General features: G+C 52.9%; 1 protein-coding gene and 1 long non-coding RNA gene across 7 annotated transcripts in view; both read left to right on the forward strand.

Moving 5' to 3' along the window:
- The window catches only part of PTPRN2 (protein tyrosine phosphatase receptor type N2), a 709,963-nt gene that overhangs the window by 428,876 nt on the left and 259,625 nt on the right, over positions 1-21,462 (forward strand). The window lies entirely within an intron of this gene.
- On the forward strand, positions 612-14,049 carry LOC116568540. The gene is made up of 4 exons (XR_004276662.1): positions 612-621; positions 3,193-3,198; positions 9,356-9,364; positions 13,969-14,049. It is a non-coding gene; the product is annotated as an uncharacterized LOC116568540 (long non-coding RNA).

Here is a 21,462-nt window from a genome sequence, read left to right on the forward strand (position 1 = left end):
CACATTTCCTCCTGCCCCTGCCGTCAGCTGTAAACCCCGCTGTCTTGGCCGCACCGGGGTTGGCCTGGGTCTTCCTCCCCGGAGGCAGGGGTCTTATTTTTCATGTGGTGTAAGATACAGGCCCACATCTGTTCTTCCATTGGTGGACGTCCAGTGATCCCAGCACCAGCTGCTCAGAAGATGTCCTTTCCCCACTGAGTGGTCTTGGCGACCTCGTCAAAAGTCAGTCAACAGCTATGTGAGGGTTTATTTCCGAGCCCTGTTGTAGTCATTGTTCTGTTTGTCTGTCTTTATGCCAAAACCGCTCTGCTTTGATGGGTATTACTTTGTAGTGCGTTTTGAAATCAGTAAGTACGATTTTGATTTTGTGTTTTCCAAGATTGTTTTGGCTTTTCAGGATCCTTTGAGATTTTATATGAATTTTAGGATGGATTTTCCCTCAGTGGAGCACTGCGAAAAGTGAGGGAACCGCAGACGTCATCGGGGGTTTGCTAGCGAGTGCGCCGAATCTGTAGGCCGCTTGGGCGGCATCGACATCTTAACACTGTTGAGTGTCCCAGCCCATGAGCAGGGGACGTCTTTCTGTTGATTTTGGACTTCTTTAATTCTTTCAGCAAGGTTGTAGTTTTCAGTGTACGAGGAGTTCACTTCTTTGTCTGTTTATTTGCTTAAATATTTTATTCTTTGGATGCTATTGTAAGTGAAGTTCTCTTAAATTCCTTTTCAAATTGTTTGTTGTTCGTGTACAGAAACAATCCATTTTTTGTGTTAATTTTGTATACTACAAACTGGCTGAATTCATTCACTGGTTTTAATAGTGTTTTTGTGGAGTTTATGGGGTTTTTTAGATAGAAGATCATGTCATCCACAAACAGATAATTTTACTTCTTCCTTTCCAACTTAGATGACTTTTCTTTTTTTTCTTACTTATTTGCTCTGGTAAGTACTTGTGAGATAATGTCGGATAGAAGTGGCACACACAGGCATTCTTATCTTTTTCCTGACCTCAGAGGAGTAGTTCTCAGTGTTCTCCTGTGAAGTATAATGTCTGCTGTGGGTTTTTCTATGTGACCTTTATCATCGGTGACCTTTACTATGTGGTAGTCTCCCTCTCTTCCTAAGCTTGTTGAGTTTTTTAAGTCATAAAAGGTGTTGAATTTGTTGAATGCATTTTCTGCATTAATTGAGATGATTATATTGAGGTTTTTTGCTCTTTTCATTTTGTCAAAGTGATGTAGTCCGTTGGTCAATTTTAATATGTTGGCCATCCTTGAATGCCAAGAAGAAATCGCTCTTAGCCATAATGTAAAGTTCTTTTAATAAACTGCTGAATTCTGTTTGCTGGTATTTTGTTGAGGGATTTCACATCAGTATTCATAAAGATTACGGATATATAGCTTTCCTTTCTTGTAGTATCTTCCTCTGGCTTTGGCATCAAGATTGTTGGCCTCATGCAATGAGTTAGAAAGTGTTCCTCTTCAATTTTCTGGAAGAGTTTGGGAAGGATTGATATTAATTCTGCTTTAAATACTTGTAGAATTCACCTATGCAGCCATCTGATTCAGGGCTTTTGTTTGTTTGTTTATAAGTTTTTGATGACTGGTTCTATCGCCTTGCCAGTTCTCAGTCTGTCCAGATTTCCTGTCTCTTCGTGATTGGACCTGGGTAGGCTTGTGTTTCCGGGAGTTTGAGCATTTCGTCTCGGCTCTCCAGCTCGTCGGCACGCGCTGGTTCATAGTGTTCTCCCATAACACAGAGTACTTCTCCCCACGCTTCTGAAGGCTCAAATATAACTATTTTCAAGTATTACCTCGTCAATCTGATTATTTTTCATTGTTTATCTGTGTACATTATAAATATTTTCGTCTAGAGATGGTTTCACTGTAGTCTGATTTGTTTTTCATCCCATAACTCTACTTCCCTTTAAACCTTTTATCTACTCACTGTCAGTCTTTCGTGTATGGGATTCATCCATGTGGATTAATGTTCAAGTCCCAGAGGTCAAATGTAAGCATTTCGTGAGCACGTGGTTAAGATGCATGGTTACGCCGTGGAGGGTGTGTGGGAATTGGTTTGGGGACACAGCAGATGCTGGGCAGCACACATCAAAGGAGTTGGTGGGATCTAAATTTCCCCTGCATCGTTCTGGTCTCCTGCACGAGTGTTCAATGGGTTCAAAAGTGCGAGCCCCCCTCGCGACTTAGTAACTGCCCAGCTTCTCACTCTCCACAATGACGGTTCCAAACACACTTGTATTCTCTGAGGGGCTGTTTGCTTCTGTCGCGCTTGCATCAGGCAGGACATTCCCTGCTGCTGTTCATCCCGTCTCCTTCAGGAGACCGCTGTGTGGAAACGGAACAAGCTCGAATGCAGGTCCTCACAGTGGGGTCAATCAGGTGTTCCAGCCACGTGCATTTTAAATTATCCCTTTGCTTTGTGGCAACTGAGACATTCATTTTGTGAATTCCTGACATGAATTAGTCACACAAATTAATTCCAACTCACAGGCTCAGGAGCCAAAATAAATCAGGCTCTGTATGTAAAAATGTATGTTCTTGGAAAGTAAGATTTTTCTTCAACACTGCAACAATGACCCCTGACCCTGGGCAGTCGCCCTTTAATCCCCGTGGCTGCCAACCGGACGGGCACCGGGGAGGAGGGGCACCGCACCTGCAGCCAGCCGCCTTCCCGGCACTCGGCTCGGAGCTCGGCCCCTCTCGCTGCTTGGGTGTGTTACACGCACATGGGGGTGAGTGACCAGAAGCAGGTGGACAGCACACGGCTGGGCTCCCGAGGAGCTGCTGGAAGACCCTCTTACACCCTTGTTCCTTGTGCTTCGGTGCCTTGTTTTTTCGGTGTCCGAGGAGAGCCCGTGTGTCTCCAGCCGGAGCCCAGCCCCTCACGGCCCCAGAGCCCGACAACACCAGCTCAGGTAGAAGCCTCTCGGTAGACTCCGTACTGACTTGCCCCATGAACGCAGGTGCGGGCAGGAGCCGCCCGCTCCGTGCTGGTCCAGCCCATCTGTGACATGTCGTCCGTCTCCTGCTAGTCACACGCGTTGGTGAACATGGGTCTGCACCTTCTGATCCGACTCCTCCTGACGCCAGTGCCCTGAGCCCAGAACCTCCGAAGTGCTCTGAGCCCCACACCCCGCCGCCCTCCATTTTCCCCATCGCACAGCGGTCTGGAGAGCGTCCTGTCGGCCCCTAGGAAGGAAAACAGGTCGTAGGAACCCAGAAGGCATGAACTGGTGTCAGAGGCTCACAAGTGGCCCAGGATGACTGATCGATCCGCCAACGTCACGATCAGAGAACACGTTTGTCAAAATTTGCATGTTTCTTTTATGGTCTCCTGGGTTTTCCTTGACCCTGAGGCTACAACTCGTGCCGGTGTTTACCCTGGTGCAGAGGTACTGTTTGGGAGTCCGCGTGTGCGAGCCCCCGGCCGGCCCCCACCTGGAGCTGAGGCACTGATCTTCCCGTCCCTTGACTTGCTTTCCACGTCACACAGAAGTGACTGGGGTTCTCCGAAGCAGTGCTGGGATCTCGAGGCCGAGTCTTCGGAGGCAAGCACAGCCCTGCTGTGTGCGGTGCGGAAGCAGAGGTGGGCGCGGGACAGAGCGTTGCTTTTCTCCAGGGACCCGAGGTGGGCCCGTGGTGCTTTCCCAAGCTTTGCCTTCAGAGGCCGAATTGGCATAAACGTGCTGGTAGGGCCTCGGCGTCCGCTGGCTGGAGGTGGACAAGCTCCCGCCGGAAAGACGCAGCCTGCCTTGCGTCTCGTGCCGGGTGCGGCTGCAGGAACTCTCCGGAAAAACAAAGCACTCCGTCTCCAGCTCTTGTCCTTAGAGCTGCTTTCTGTTACCAAACTGTATATGATCTGGCATAGATTTAGGACATTTTTGACAAAAAGAGGTTGTTCTGTCAGCAGTGAAGCAATGTTCCTGGAGAGAAAATTCTGGAGTTCACCAAGTCACACCAGCTCCTCCCGAGCCGCACGAAAGAGCGGGTTCACATGTCTGCGGCTCTTCAGCGCGAGGGAGGCAGCGGTAAGTCAGTATTTCTGGAATCGACCACGGCGGGGCAGGGTCTTTTCGCGGAGAAAAAAGACGTATTTCCAGTGACCCTGCTGCGTGCCGTCTCCTCCCGCAGCGGAGCACGAAGGCGAACTGAGAAGCCGGGCTCGGTAAGGCCAAGGAGAAGGCCCGGAATTCCCCAGCTTTTGTATTTCATTTTATTGTATTCTATTATTTTTCTATTTAAACGCAATTAGCCAACATGTAGTCTATCCTTAGTTCCAGACGTAGCGTTCCGAGATTGCGTCAGCTCTGTACGACGCCCAGCGCCCACCACGGCACGGGCCCCTCCGCGCCGTCCCCCGCGACCCCAGCCCCCACCCGCCTCCCCTCCAGCCGCCCTCGGTTTGTTTCTGGAGTCAAGAGCCTCACGATTGTCTCCATCAATGGCTTCTTCCCATTCGGCTTCCCCTCCCTGTCATCCGCTGCCCGATGCCCGCCGTCCCGCGAGGGAGTGAGGCCGCGGGACCGTTCTCTCCCTCTCTGCGGCTTCTTCTCTCAGCATGACCCCTCCGGCTCCGTCCGCGTCCAAGCAGTGCTGGGTGCCCGTCCTTCCTCGTGGACATTCCTGTTCTTATGTTTTAAATCTGATACTGGGATGTGTTACTCTTTTACTTTATTGTAAACGGTAGTTTTGCAGAAATAAATCAAGATAATGACTGAAAACTCACGGGATCTTTAAACACATCGTCCGACTTGGTTCCAAAGATGCCAGCAAGGACTTCAGTATTTCCCTGAACCCCCCCACACGCACGCGCGCACACACAAACGCACACACACGCACGCACACACACGCACACCCCCTGAACCCCCCCACGCACACACACACGCACGCACACACACGCGCATGCACACACACGCGCACGCACACACACGCACACACGCACATGCACACACACACGCGCACACGCACACACACACGCAGACACACGCACGCACACACACGCTCCCTGAACCACCCCCACCCGCACACGCACACACACATGCACACACACACACTCCCTGAACCACCCCACATGCACACACATGCACACACACACACGCAAACACACACACGCAGACACACATGCACGCACACACACGCTCCCTGAACCACCCCCACACGCACACACACGCACACACACGCGCACACACACACGCACACACACGCGCACACACACGCTCCCTGAACCACCCCCACATGCACACACACATGCACACACACGCACACACAAGCGCACACACATGTACACACGCACACATGCACACACACGCACACGCACGCACACCCCCTGAACCCCCCCACGCACACACACACACACGCACACACGCACATGCACACACGCGCATGCACACACACGCACATGCACACACACGCGCACACGCACACACACACGCAGACACACGCACGCACACACACGCTCCCTGAACCACCCCCACCCGCACACGCACACACACACGCACACACACACACTCCCTGAGCCACCCCACATGCACACACACGCACACACGCACATGCACACACACACATGCACACGCACACACACACGCAGACACACGCACGCACACACACGCTCCCTGAACCACCCCCACCCGCACACGCACACGCACACACACACGCACACACACACACTCCCTGAGCCACCCCACATGCACACACATGCACACACACACACACACGCAGACACACACGCACACACACGCTCCCTGAACCACCCCCACACGCACACACACGCACCCACACGCGCACACACACGCACACACACGCGCACACACACGCTCCCTGAACCACCCCCACACGCACATACACATGCACACACACACGCACACACACGCACACACAAGCGCACACACACGTACACACGCACACATGCACACACACACGCACACACACTCCCTGAACCCCCCCACACGCACACACACGCACACAAACACTCCCTGAACCACCCCCACGCGCACACACGCTCCCCACGGCCTTTGCTCCACCGCGTCCCCCCGACGGTCACACACCTGCTGGGATGGGGTTCCGGGCAGGACTGAGGGCCACTCCCTGTCCTCGGGGCTCTTTGTTGCTTCCTGTTGACGTCAGTCTCCACGCCCATCTACAGGTCCTTGAGGCAACTAAGAATAAAATAACAATTGAAGATCTATCTACCTGTCCGCCATTGCTGGAACTTCCACTAATAAGGCACTGAAAAAATAGTAACTCTTCGAACTGTCTTTTAAGAGCATTTTCTGGATGAAACAGTCACACACGCTGTGTCTTCAAAGGGTGCATGCGTCCGGGGGTCGGAAGCAGAAGGACCCCTACCCTGTGATCTCTGCTCCGACCTCTCCCGCAGTGCCTTCCTCTGCTGCCCTCGGTGCTGTCACGGCCCCTTGCAAGCCTCTCTCCCACCTCCCCCTCACAGCACCTCCTGCCGGGCTGACCCCACTTCTGAACACAGCTGCCCCCAGCTACCCCGGGTCCCGGGCTGCGCTGTGCATTCCTGACGGCACACCCGTGCTGGTGGGCCCAGGAGGCTGGAGGCTGGGGGCTCCCTTCTGAAGCCTGCATGTGGCCCAGAAAACAGAACTGAGCTGACAGGCAGAGCAGTCCCAGAGGTAGAGAGACCCAGAAGGACCGTCTCGGGTGGTGAGGGACAGTCCTGGCCAGAGCTGTGCGAACAGAAAGGTCCATTGCCCCCAAAAGACCAGGGGCCCCCAGCGGCCTTCAAACAGAGCAGTGTCGCAGGAGAAGGGGTAGGTCAGGTGGGTGGGACGTGATTCTTTGTTCTGCTTCCGCCTTGGGTCTGTGCTGCCCGTGGAGACAAGGGGCGTCTTAAAGAGTTTACGGAGCAGAGGTGACCGCCAGCGTCAGATGGGGACCCCGGGTCATAAACCTGGCAGGTAGAAAGACCCACAGCGGAGCCCAGACGCACAGAGCCGGGCAGGCCATCCGCGGGCGACCAGGCCATCAGCGAGGCTCCCGCGTGGGGTTGTGTGGATGTGCACGGCCCGCGCTCCTGCCAGCACACGCCCTCTCAGATTCCCTGTGGTCAGAGCAGTCGAGGGGACCCCGTCGCACTGCCCGGTCCTCCTCGCCATCACGTGCGGGACGGGGCACCAGCAGGGGCAGGTCACACCTGCCACCACGCAGGCTGCAGAGCCCGCTCACACGCCTCACATCGGGTCTGACTGCACCGTGGCCCAGAGGACACAGCGACTCAACCCAGAAAGAAAATGGGTGTTTGCAGAGCAGGCGGGGACCGGGCTTTGGGATCCTTGATCACGAGCGGGAAACCGCAGCTTCTTGCCCGCGGTTGGTTTCAGGGCTGGTCTCGACACCTCCCCTCCCCCGCTCTCTCAATCTCTCCGTCTCCGCTGGTCTCTCGCACACACCCTCCAGGTCCCTCCTGCATCCGGTGCATGGTCAGTCGCTCCACGTCTGCGTGCCAGGCTGTCAGCCCCCGAGTGCCTGCGCCGGATCTGCTGTGGGTGCGGAGTAGGGACTGGGTGGCAGACTTCCCTGAGGAGGCTTCGTGGACGGGCTTTTGTGGGCGCCACGTGCAGCCGGCCCTGATACCCTGCCCGGGCTTTGGGTTTTGTATCACGGCGTGCCCCCAGCCTCCGTGCCAGGCGAGCCAAGGCTGTCGGAGAAGGAGGCTCACAGGCAAGTGCCCTCCGGCTCTCGAGCTTTGAAGAAACATGGCAGCAAATCACACGGCGAGACCCACTCTGGAGAATGTCACACGGGGCATCTGGAGGAGCATCATGAGCCCCGCAGATCCTTGGGGTGAAAGCAGCGTCGGGGACACGAGCCAGCCAGGACTCATCAGCGAACTGGTTGTGAGGATGTGGCCGGGGTCCATCCGGCACCTCGCAAAGAACTGTGGGTCCAGCTGGGACAGGAGGACGAGCCCGTGAAGCCGAGAGAATCGGGCGAGAGCAGAGACGGCAGAGATGGCCGGACAGGAGAGCGCAGCCGGCGAACCTGGAGTCTGGCCCCCCTCAGGCGGGATGGACCGAGCTCAGCCGCGGGTCACGATGGCGCCTCAAGTGTCCCATGTGCAGACTCGGGCCCCTGGGAGTTCACTCTTCGACTGAGCAAGAGTCATCAAATGATAGGGGGTTTCTGCCTTAATCCCGGGAGAGATGGTGTTGAAGTGTGTCCTTGCTGTCTGGCAAGAGCAGTAGGTCACGAGACTGTCGTCAAACCATACCAGAGTCCGCATTCCGGGGGCGCCGCATGGGGCCTCGTCGGGACAGTCGGCCCCGCGGTGAAGGCTCCCCGGCTCAGCGCGGGGGGAAAGCACGCTGACCCTGGGCTGGAACCGGGACTTCTGGGCACTGATTTCGCAGAACCTCGGTCACACTTAATGGTGCCGTTTCCTCTTCGTACCAGAGTGATTCTTTGCAAGGAGTGAAGTTCCTGCTTCCTGAACGTTTTCGTGAAAAGGGTTTGCGGGAGTGGTTTCAGGCAACAGACTACCCTCCCCGAACTGTGAGTTTCGTCCCTGGGTTAGAGTTTGGAACATGGGGCTGGCTGGCCTGGGGAACGGGACCACAGGAAGGTCCTCTGTTGTCCGGCCCTTCTGTGACCCACACGCACCTTCCCCCGGGCTCAGATGGCGGCCACGGCACGAGGCACAGCCGCACTGGGCAAGGGGGTCAGTGCAGCTCGGGCCTCCGGGTAACCTCCTCATGGAGAATGGGCAGAGAAGTGCAGAGACGGAGAACGGGTGGTTTTCTTTTTATATTTTATTTTATTGGTAATACATGAGGAGCCCCCCCCATCGGCAGGAAGTGGTAATGGGCACAGAGGGGCTGCCTCGGAGACATTGGTGGACAGTTGCTGCCCCGGACGTGTTGTGGGTGCTCGGACGTGTCTCCCTCCAGATTCCCAGGCTGCACGGTCTTCACATCGTCTCCGTCCTTTCTGGAGCCCAGTCTGGAAAACAGAGTTCTGAGCGGAAGCAGGCCCGGTTTGCCTTCTGTAAAGCGGTTCTAGGGGAACGGCAGCTCCACCGGCGGGAAGGCTGCGCACCAGCGGCAGTCGTCTGACCAGAAACAAAATCACCGACAGGAACGTGAGGCATCTGGGGGGCTCAGCTGTTGAGCGTCCGCCCTCAGCTCAGGTCCTGACCCCCAGCTCCTGGGATCGAGCCCCGCATCGGGCTCCCTGCTCCGCGGAGAGCCGCTTCTCCCTCTGCCTATGCCCCCCCCCCCCCCGCTCTCTCGCTCACACTCACTGTCCCCGTCAAAATAATAAAACCTTAAAAAAATATTTTAAATGAATGACCCAAGCAGACAGGAATCTCAGAGAAGTGGGAAGTCGCAGAGGGAGGCTCCACCCTGCCTCCATGACCGGACGTGAGCGTGAGCGCGCAGAGAGAGGCCCCGCCGTGGAGCCCGGGCCGGGCCAGCACGCAGGCGCGCTCCCGCAGGAATGTGCGGGCCGGAGACCCTGGATCTGGAGGTCGTGGCGGGGACGGTGGGACCCCTTCCCCACCGGGCCTCACCTTGTGGGGGAAGCCCACAAGCCAACACCGGTGACGCAGTGGGGCATACACATGGCATAGCACTAAATACTTACTCTTTTCACTAAAATGTAAAAGCTTTGTAATCCAGACACTACAGAACAAGGACTGGTTCTAGCTTGATTGTTTAAAACTTTCTTTCCAATTTAAATTCGGTGAGGAAGCTGAAGGCAGGTGGGGTCTTGCAGGGGTCTGACTCCCCAGGCCACCTTGGTAACCCCAGGCTCCTGGAGCCTGGAAGGCCAGCTGTGGTGGGGAGGCATCTGGGAGCGTCCTTGGTCCCAGGGTCACGGACTTCAGGGGGCTGAGGGCTGGGAGCGTCCGGGCCAGCGGGCGGCAGACGTGAACAACGCTGCTTTGTGTTGAAGGGCTCGGAGGGACCATGGGCTCCGAGGAGGGTGGCCCACATCGCCCCTGCAGGGCTGCAGAGGGCCCAGAGAGCTGGCCCTGGCCCTGGCCGGTCAGATGTATGTATCCCAGCACTGTGTCTCACAGCCAGGCCACCGCAGCCCCCGGGGTTGCCCGGGACTGACTGCTGGGGAACAGTCTGGCGAGCTGTGTTTCCCCGAAGCCGCCACGCACACAGCCGGGGCTGGGGAGCCGCGGGCCGCGGACCTCCCACAGGGTTTGGCACGGCCAGGTGCCAGGTTCTATACCAGAAAGACCAGGTCGGCATCTCGGCGGAAGGGGTGGACAGCAGCGTCTTCAAACGAAACAATAAACAAGGATCGGCAGTCTCGCTGATGGGCAGAGGCGGGGACGGTGACGGGACAGGGGTCGGGGGTCGCGAAGGCCCGGGGATGGGGGCGGGCACGGGGACCGCGGGAGCCTCTCGGCGGCACACTCCAGCCCAGCGCCGGAAGGAGATCCCCGTCCGCGCTCCGCGTGCCGAGGACCCCGCCCTCCTCCTGTCCTAGTGCAGGACCCACAGGACTTGGTGACTTCAAGAGAGACTGGAAGGTCCCCCAAACCACGAATCAAAATGTCTCCTTGTTTTCTTGGAACTCCCAGAAATCCCTTGAGCAGAGAACAAAACCGTGTGCTCCTCGGCAGCAGATGAAAGGCTTAGAACACCAATGCCTCCTGGAAGGCTTGCCACGACTGACAGCCATGGTCCCCAGAGTCGTCCTTGGATGGGAGGGGCCGGGACACCGCCGGCGGAGAGCACGGGAGGGTGGGGACACGGGGGTTTGGGGGTGGGCCCCGCATGAGCCCGCACTCTGCTACTCCGGGGAGGTCCCCCCGGGCCTGGCTGCCGCCCTTCCTGATGCACACAGCTGAGGGCCGCCGGCAGGTGTCACGGCTCAGGAGTGCGCTGTCTGGTCGAGGCCGAGGAGAGTGGGGCAGCCTTCCTGGCTGGCTTGCCTGCTCGGGCACCCCCAGCAAGCACAGGTGGGCCTGAGCCCGCCTTGTTATAGGACGTTGTCCCCCACCCTGTGGGAGGCTGACCCGGCCCCGGATCAGGCAGCTAGCTGAGTTTCGGGACGTGTGGGTTCGTTCACGTGGTTGGCCAGCCTCCACTCACCGTGACCGTGACCGTGACTATGTGTGTTGGTGACCTCAGGGAAGGGTCCTGTTCAGGCGGCCGGTGACCGGGATTTCTTCCGCTGGGTTCACGCTGCTTCCAGTCCGCAGCACGGACTGTGCTGTGGCATAGTCGTCTCTGTGTCCCCTTCCGGCTGCGTTCTGTCCGTGCTGCGTGGAAGTCAGCCCTTCGTTGATGGTGTTTTAAGAAAACTCTGATTTTCCAGAAGCCCTGGAAATTCACTTCAGTGCAGTGTGTCCTCGGGCCCCCACTGCCTCTCTCCCGCCCCCTCCCAGGACACGGGGCCCCCCAGCGCCCTCAGAACGCCCGCTGAAAGCCCGCCCCAGGCCGGTGCTGCTCAGACGGGGAGCCGTCTTTCCAGACCCTTCCTCCCCACCCGTCCATCCCACCTGTGTGTGCCGTGGACACATGTGGCACGCTGCAGCTGCACCAAAACCTTGAGCCTCTCCAGCCCCCGGGGCTTCCTCTCTAAAACAGGGCGAGGCCACGGAGGAGAAGGGTTACCGGCTTCCTTTCCTCGCTCTGGTGGTTTCCACACTGAAGGCGTTTCTCTGCCCTGTGTGCCGGTGTGTAGATATGCGCGTGGTTCCTATCAAACCTAGACAGCCCCTCCGTGTGGCCCTCGGCAGGACCCCGATGCTCCCGTCTCCGGGGAAGACGGACTGAGACTTGGCAGGAGTCGTGTGTGTCCCTGTGCCCCAGGAGTCCCGACGGTGGACACAGACACACCGACAGGCTGCCAGATGGACCCCAGACCCCCGGCCCCAAAAGCTAGCTCTCCCCCCTGTGTTTGTACCTGAAGTGAGGGCGCCCCTGGGACCAGAGCTCCTCATGTAGGCTCCGGTGGTCCTGTAATTGCACCATGATCTTGAGTTTTGAGTCCAAGATCCTCTGAAAAGCACACACAGCACATCCGATGTGATGAGCACTTTTTCCTGGAGCTCTTGGTGTCACGTCCTCCCAGAAATGGGGGCTTCCCCGGTGGTCGCAGGACTTCTCAGCCCAGCCAGGGTGCGACTTCACTGATGCCAGGGAGTCCGGGCCTTGAGGTGTTTCGTACACGGCTTTCTTCACACGGCTGTGCTTAATGCCAGGCGGGCAGGCCGGGCTACTCTCCCAGGCCGTGGCAGCAGACAGATGAGGAGCGTCAGGTCCCCCGCCGCGCCCCGGGGGCCTCCTTCTGACTTGTGAGGTGACGTGACTCAGCCCTCTGCTCAGCACAAGACTGTGTCTGTGCCTCAGCCTCCCTCCCTGACTCAGTCTGTCTCTCCCCACCTGTCTCTTTGCTCCCTGGGTCAGTGTCCCTCTCTCCTTCTGTCTCTCCATCCTGTGTGCCCTGGAGCTCGACCAGCTGCTGACCCTTGAGTGGTGGAGCTGGGGTGGGTCCCGCTGGCCCCATGACCGAGCGTCCCATGTCTGCTCTCAGACACACCACAGAGCACCGATGGGAATGCAGGCCCGCTCCCGGAGACCCTGCAGAACCATGTCCTCAGCCAGAGCTGGATTAGACACCGTCCAGGATGGACCTGTCCACGTCCTCGTCTGTGGCCTGAAGAAGTCCAGAATGATTTGTCGGTCACTATGACACACAGAGACCCACACAGTGACCATCACAGCCGATGGGCAGCCTGGGGATGTGGCTTCACCATCAGCCAAAGTTTCCCAGGACAGAGTCCAAGCCATGTTCCTTACCATGATCAAAGCCCAGTGATGTGGCCACACTTCTCAGATCCCCCACAGCCTGTCCGGCCACACAGGTCCCCTCGATCTGGAAACATAGCCCAGATGTCATCCTTATATGCACCTGGTAGGGTCCTCCCCTGATGTCCAGGTGGCTCCTGCCTCATCGTCTCCGCAAGGGCGCCCCTGGCCACCCTGCCCAGGAGGGCAGCAGCTCTCCCCTAGTCCACTTCCCACTCTGATAGTCTCCTTTATGTTCATCACCAATTTTTGCTTAGTAAGTCTTCCTTCCTTGCTAAAATGTCATCTCCGTGAGAAAATATTTTGTCTATTTTGTTCACTACTGAAACCCCAGAGCCTTAAACCGTCCCCGGCACATGGACAGTGGTCAGTAAATCCGGAAAATAAAATGGTCAGCAAATCTTGTTCGGAAAACCTATCAAATATGTCAAATGTTCTATTTTCTTTGGGTGCTTTGTTTCTACAGTGACCAGGCCAATCATTTTCTTATATTTTATTATAATATTAAGACTTAAAAGTCTGTGAATGAATCTTGGATATTTGTAAGGCAATATTTTTGGAAGAAAACCTGAGTGTTCTGAATATCATCTCCTTCCCAACCTCTCTGTGGCTTCCAGTAAAGCTGCTGTACTGACTGTGAGTGAAGGCAGTCTTATTGAATGAACGTAATTTGTAGGAAAAGTGCACGATTTTTCTAGTTTCCAGAAAAGCACACTAGCCCTTCCCTTCCATGTGCCTCCTTGCGTGAACGTGCGTGGGAGTGTTTATGAGAAGGAAGGCCTGCCTGTCTTCCGGTGTTTTCCAAATACTTGACCTTTTACAGTCCTGTTTACTACCAAAGATCGGTCAGCACAGCAGGAGAAATTCAGAATATCCCACGTCACAGAGAGAATGGAGTGAGGGTGGGCTGCCCAGCTCCGTCTGTTCCTTCACTCATTGCTGAGAGCTTGAGAGGCTTAGCCCTGCGCATGGCCCTCTGAGCATGGCACAGTCAACCGAAGCCAGCAGGGCTCACAAACTCGTTAGATAGAGCATGAAAATGGGCATTCCAGAAGTTCTCATGATTGTGCCTCTCTCTCCATGCCGTGACTGGCAGAACCACACCTCGTGGGTGAGCTGGTACAGGGAAACAGGCGGAGAGGGGATGGGAGGTATATTGCAATACAGGCCCACCTCAAGAAGCAAGAAAAGTCTCAAACACACAATCTAACCTCACACCTAAAGGAGCTAGAAAAGGAACAGCAAATAAAGCCTAAAGCCAGTAGAAGAAGGGAAATAATAAAGATTGGAGTAGAAATAAACACTCTAGAAACAAGCAGAATAGAGTGGATTATTAAAACTAAGAACTGGTCTTCAACAGAATTAATAAAATTGATAAAAACCCTCGGCAGACACGTCAAAAGGTAAAGAGAAAGGACCCAAATAAATAAAATCATTAAAGAGAGAGGAGAGATCACAACCAACAGCCCAGAAATATAAACAATTATAATCCTCATGCTATGAAAAATATATGCCAACAAACTGGGAAACCTGGAAGAAATGGACAAATTCCTAGAAACATACAAACTACCAAAACTGAAACAGGAAGAAATAGAAAATTTGAACAGACCCATAATCAGCAATGAGATTGAATTGGTAATCAAAAATCTCCCAACAAACAAAAGTCCAGAGCCAGATGACTTCCCAGGGGAATTCTACCAGACACTGAAAGAAGAATTAATACCTATTCTCAAACTGTTCCAAAAAAATAGAAATGGAAGGAAAACTTCTAAACTCCTTCTGCAAATCTAACATGACCTTGGCTCCAAAATCAAAGCCTCCACTAAAAAGAATTATAGGCCAATATCCCTAATGAACATGGATGCAAAAATTCTCAATAAAATACTCACAAATCAAATTCAACAGTACATGAAAAGAATTACTCACCACAATCAAGTGGGATTTATACCTCGGCTGCAGGGGGGTGTTCAACATCTACAAGTCATTCAGTGTGACCCACCACATTAATAAAGGAAAGCGTAGAACCATATGATCCTGTCAGTAGATGCAGAAAAAGCATTTGGTAAGACACAGCAGCCTTCCTAATGAAAATCCTTCACAAAGTAGACAGAGGGAACATACCTCAACATCATAAAGGCCATATACAAAAGACCCACAGTTAATATCATCCTCAATGGGAAAAAGCTGGGAGCCTTTCCCCTCGGAGATCAGGAGCAAGACAGGGACGTCCACTCTCATCATTACTATTGAACATGATACTGGAAGTCCTCGCCTCAGCAATCAGAACACAAAAACAAGAAATAAAAGGCATCTATATTGGCAAGGAAGAAGTTGAACTTCCACTGTTTTCAGACAAGATGATGTACTATGTACTCTATGTAGAAAACCTGATTCGTGAGCATGGAATGCTTTTCTATCTTTTTGTGTCTTCTTCAGTTTCTTTCATGAGTGTTCGGTAGTTCCTCGAGTACAGATCCTTTACCTCTTCGGTTAGGGTTATTCCAAGGTGTATTATGGTTCTTGGTGCTACAGTAAATGGAATTGATCCTCTGGTTTCCCTTTCTGTATTTTCATTGTTAGTGTGTAAGAAAGCAACTGGTTTCTGTACATCGATTTTGTATCCTGCCACATTACTGAATTGCTGTGTGACTTCTAGTAGTTTGGGGTGGAATCTCTTGGGTTTTCCGTATAAAGTACCATGTCATCTGCAAAGAGAGACAGTTTGAGCTCTTCTTTGCCAGTTTGATACCTTTTATTTCCTTTATTGTATGATTGCTGTTGCAATTGCACTACTGGGTTTTTACCCCAGAGATACAGATGCAGTGAACAGAAGGGTCGTATGTACCCCAATGTTCATAGCAGCTATGGCCACAGTCACCAAATTGTGGAAGGAGCCAAGATGTCTTTCAACAGATGAATGGGTAAAGAAGATGTGGTCCATATACACTATGGAGTATTATGCCTCCATCAGAAAGGATGAGTACCCAACTTTTGTATCAACATGGATGGGACTGGAGGAGATTATGCTGAGTGAAATAGGTCAAGCAGAGAGAGTCAACTATCATATGGTTTCACTTACTTGTGGAGCTTAAGGAATAACACAGAGAACATTAGGAGAAGAAAAGGCAAAGTGAAGGGAAATCAGAGGGAGAGACAACCATGAGAGACTGTGGACTCTGAGAAACAAACTGAAGATTTTGGTCGGGGGATGGGTGAGCCCGGTGGTGGGTATTAAGGAGGGTATGTATTGCATGGAGCACTGGGTGTGGTACATAATCAATGAATCTTGGAACACTGGAAAAATAAAATTAAATTTAAAAAAAAGAAAAGAAAATCTGAAAGTCTCCACCAAAAAATTGCTGGAACTGACACATGAATTCTGCAAATTCACAGGATATAAAATCAGTGTACAGAAATCTATTGCAGTCTTATACACTGACAAAAAAGCGGCAGAAAAAGAAATCTAAGAATTGAGCCCATTTGCAATTCCACCAAAAAACGATAAGACACCTGGGAATAAACCTAACCAAAGAGGTAAAAGATCTGTACCCTAAAAACTATAGAATGCTTATGAAAGAAATTGAAGAGGACACAAAGAAAAGCATTCCATGCTCATGGTTTGGAAGAACAAATATTGTTAAAATGTCTATATGACCCAAAGCAACCGCTATCAAAATACCACCAGCATTTTTCACAGAGCAAGAATAAACAATCCTAAAATTTGTGTGGAACCACAAGATACCCCAAATAGCCAAAGCAATTCTGAAAAAGAAAAAACTGGAGGCATCATCATTCTGGATTTCTAGCTATATTACAAAGCTTTAGTTATCAAAAAGTATGGTACTGGCACAAGAGCAGACATAGATCAATGGTACAGAATAGAGGACCCAGAAATGGACCTTCAATTCTATGGCCAACTAATCTTCAACAAAGAAAGAAAGAATATCCAATAAAAAAAAGATAGTCTCTCCAACAAATGGTGTTGGGAAAATTGGATAGCCGCTTGCAGAAGGAGATTGAACCACTTTCTTATACCATACACAGAAATAAACTCAAAATAGATGAAAGACCTAAATGAGAGATAAGAATCCATCAAAATCCTAGAGGAAAACACAGGCAACCACCTATCTGACTTCAGTCATAGCTCCCTCTTCCTAGATATGTTGCCAGAGGCAATGGAAACAAAGCAAAAATGAACTACTAGGACTTCAACAAGGTAAAAAGCTTCTGCACAGTCAAGGAAGCAGTCAACAAAACTAAAGGCAACCTATGGAATGGGAGAAGATATTTTCAAATGACATCTGATAAAGGGCTAGTATCCAAAATATGTAAAGAACTTATCAAACTCAACACCCCAAAACCAAATAATACGGTTAAGGAATGACAGAATACATGAATAGACTTTTCCAAAGACACACCCAGATGGCCAGCAGACATGAGAAAGTGCCCCCACATCACTTGGCATCAGGGAAATACAACTCGAAACCACAATGAGATACCACCTCACACCAGTCAGAATGGCTACAATTAACAAGACAGGAAATGACAGGTGTTGGCAAGGATGCAGAGAAAGGGGAAGCCTCTTACACTGTTGGCGGGAATGCAAGCTGGTGCAGCCACTCTGGGAAACAACATGGAGGTTCCTCAGAAAGTTGAAAATAGAGCTGCCCTGTGACCCAGCAATCACACTACTGGGTATTTATCCAAAGGATATAAAAATATAGATTCAAAGGGATACATGCTTCCTGTTGGTTATAGCATCATTGTGAACAATAGCCAAACTATGGAGAGAGCCCAAATGTCCATCGACTGATGAACAGAGAAAGATGTGGTGTATACATACAGTGGAATATTACTTAGTCGTCAAAAATGAAATCTTGCCATTTGCAACAACATGGTTGGAGCGAGAGGGTGCTAAATTAAGTGAAAGAAGTCAGTCAGAGAAAGACAAATACCATATGATCTCACTCATATGTGGACTTTAAGAAACGAACCAGATGAACATAGAGGAAGCAGGAAAGGGAAAAAGAGAGAGGGAAACATGCCATAAGAGACTCTTAACATCAAAGAACACACTGAGGGTTGCTGGGGGGAGGGGTGGAAATGGGCTACATGGGGGATGGGGGTCAAGGAGGACACCTGTTAGGACGAGCACTGGGTGTCCTATGTAAGTGATGAATCACTGAATTCTACTCCTGACACCAATATTGTACTGTCTGTTCACTAAAAATTAAGTCAAAAATTTAAAAAGTGGGCCTTAGCAGCAACGTGCAGTTAGATTGTACTTAAAACGTCTTCTGCCAATTGGTGAGCTGAATCCCTTTCCAAATTTCAGGCGAGGAGGCCACTTCCTCCATGCCACTGGAGTCTGTCTGCGTCACACTTGTCCTCTGTCTGCTCATCATTCCCCTCTCTGTACTTGCTAAAGTTATCTTCGTAGTGGATATCACAGGATTTCGAATTAGCAACCCATGATTGTAACGACATAGTTGGAATTAATACCAGTGTAGCTTCAGAGCCTGTAGAACTTGTGATCCTACACAGCTCTGTCCCCAGCTTTATGTTGTTATTGTCATGCATCACCTCTTTCTAAGCTGTGTGCCCTTTTAAAAAAAAAAAACCCAAAAACTTATTTATTTGAGAGAGAGCGTGGAAGAGCATGGAAGAGCGCAGGGTGAGGAGGAGGAATCTCCAGCTCTGCACTGAGCAGGGAGCCCAATGTGGGCCTCGATCCCATGACTCTGAGATCACAGCTTGAGCCCACACCGAGAGTCAGACATCTGACCCAGCCACCCAGACACCCCAGTTGCCCACCCTAACTTGGGTTCATAGTTGTTGTGTCCTGCATTTGTCTTTCAGACCGTGGAGCCTGAACCAAACACACACTCCACCGCTCTCCCTGCCCCTCGGCCACCATGCTCCCTGGAGCTCTGTGCTTCTGTCCTCGGCCGAGCTGTAGACTCCATGATTTTGCTTCAGCTGGCATGACTCCCTGGGGTTTGTCCTGTAGAGCAAGTCCGCTAGCGACAAGTCCTTTCCATTTTTGTTTATCCTGGAGTGTCTTAACTTTACCCTCATTTTTGGAGGCTGGTTTTGCCAAACACAGAATTCTTGGGTGAGGTTCTTTGTTCCAGCACACGAAAGTATGCCCTCCCACCACTTCTGGCCATGCAGCTTCTGGTGAGGAAGTTGATCTGGTTGGGCCCCTGTAGGTGTCAAGCCACTTGTCTCCTGATGCCTCCAGGAGTCTTTAGTCTTTGGCTTCTGACAGTTTGGTTATAATGATTCAGCGTGGATCTCTTTGAATTTATCCTATGTGACGTAGTTGAACTCTTTGGATATGCGTGTGTATGTCTGTCATCAGATCTGAGGCTTTATTGGCCATCCTCTCTGTGGTCAGCCGGTAACCCGAAAGAGGTTTCCTTAAGTGCTTGGAGCCAGGAGGGGGCAAGAACTCTCGCAGCCTCTGCTGACTGGCTCTGGGCTCCTCACTCCTTCAACACCAGCCCTCACCTTCACTTCCTGTTGTTCGGAGCTCAAAGGTTGGCCTGAGGTACAAGCCTAGGGTCCTCCCAGCTCTTCACTGAGGGCATATGGGACCTGGCCATGTGTGTCACACTCCAAAGTCCCTGGGGTATGAAGCAGCCCTTCAGAACCTTTATCTTCCCCAAATGCTCCTCTCAGCCTCCTCCTTCCCCAGCCTCTGGGCCTCTCTGATGCTGGGTCTTCCACTGTCTCCGGCTCCAGGTAGAGCAGTGCTTTCAACAGACGCCTCCCGGAAAGCCAGTCCCACCCAAAGGATGCAAAACAAAGCTCACTGTCTGCACTGGCCCCTCGCAAAAGCACCCGACGCAAACACACAACCACTTTCCTTGAGAACCCGTGAGTGTCACCCCCAGCACCAGCGAGTGCACACAACTGTCCTCAGGGCCACTGCGGAGCTGTGGAGGGGAGGGGATGATGGGTGGAAAGCAAAATGTGGCAACACTTTCTACTGAAATGTGACGCTCGCTTCCTTCTCGGGCCATTCCCTTGGTCACTGTATGCTTTTTCCACGAGACCCCAGTATTCTGAAGAGTTGACTCTGTCCATTGTTGTCACCTAAATTGTGACTTCACTGGGGAGACAGGTCCTTGGAGCACCCATTCCACCATGTCCGAGGTGCTATTGAGTTGATGGAGCCTTTCAGCCCATCTGGGAAGAGCTCCCTAACAGACCCCTCAGCCCTGCCCACACCCCCAGCCCGCCGGGCCCATCTACAGCTCTCCTGGGCAGGTCCTGGCTTCTCTCTGGCCCAGCGAGGACATCTGGCCTGTGCACAAGGGTGGCCAGGGCTACTCAGGCGTTAGCTTCCTCACAGCAGCCCTCAAGAATGCAGAACAGCCTGAGGCAGGTTCTGCAGCCCCATGGGTGTGCATCAGGATGGCCTCATTGCCTGCCGGGTGCTCACTCAGGCACCCTCATCAGCATCGCTTCCTGGCCTCACGGCCCCCAGCCCCAGCCAGGGTGTTCCTGGGAGCAAACCCTTGTGGCCATATCCTCATTTCGTGTGGGGCTCCAACTAAAGCAGCGTCTGCCTCCGTTCCTCTGTGTTGAATCCTCTATTGGTGACATCCCCACGCCCGTGGCTTACGAGGTCATCTTTCCCCAGCAGCCCTCAGGCCAGGAGGCCCCCGTGCAAATGGCCTGGGGCAGTTGCATCTGGGGCCTTGTGCCTGATTCTCAAGGTTGCAAACCCTTGGTTGCTGTCTGTGGGCTTTGGCATCTGGCTTATGTGTTAATAATTAGAAGGGTCTCATTTGTACACAGATATGTCAGAATCCTTGCCTGGGGACAAAAATAGGCACGTGTGAAATGGTGTGGAAACATAACTTGAAGTGTTCTTAGTCTTTGTGGCTTCACGCCGCACATAAGCAGTATTTTCCCTGCTGATAGAAGAACACTTTTTCCCTAAGGTCTCCCTGGATTTTACTTTTTTTTTTTTTTTTCTGAGTGTCTTCCTGGGAGAACAAGCTGTAAAATGTCCCATGAGGCCCAAGCCAGCTGGAGAGACTTCAGCCGACTGCTTTGGTTACTTTACGAGAACAGAAAAGTTGATTTTTCCACATCCCCCGAGTGAGTTTTGGAGGTTGGGAGTAGCTGCCCCTTCACCGTGGGACTCGAGAAGTGGCTGACTCCCGCCTTTCCTACTATCTTCTGTCCTCTCACTGGGAGGGAGGGTTTTCCCTCTGCCCTGGGGGCTCCATGGCCTGCTCTGTGTCCCAGGCTCTCGACCGGGGAGCAGGGAGCAGAGCGTAGAGCTGGCGCCGTGGGCGGGAAGGGGCACGGCAGGCGCCTGCAAGCAGACCACGTGCTTCACCCGGGTCACCGGTGCCCACGGACAGCGCGGCTCAGGACCTGGGCGCGGGGCTGCCCAGAGCGGGACGCTCCGCAGCGGGGAGTCTGCGGCCCCTCTCCCCGCCTGCTTTTCGCTCCTGCGGACAGACACTGCTCTTCAGCAGCCCCCGCCCTGGCCCCCGTGGTGGGAGCTGCTGCGGAGGCTCCCGGAAGCCAGTTCCGGCTGGTTGCTCTCCTGGTGGCTCCCGGCGGCCTGTGGCTCCGCTGATTTGACAGGAGCCGGCGTCTCAGTGATTCTTCTTCTTGAC

The sequence above is a fragment of the Mustela erminea genome, chromosome 11 (genome assembly GCF_009829155.1).
Source record: "Mustela erminea isolate mMusErm1 chromosome 11, mMusErm1.Pri, whole genome shotgun sequence".
Classification (NCBI taxonomy): Eukaryota; Metazoa; Chordata; class Mammalia; order Carnivora; family Mustelidae; genus Mustela; species Mustela erminea.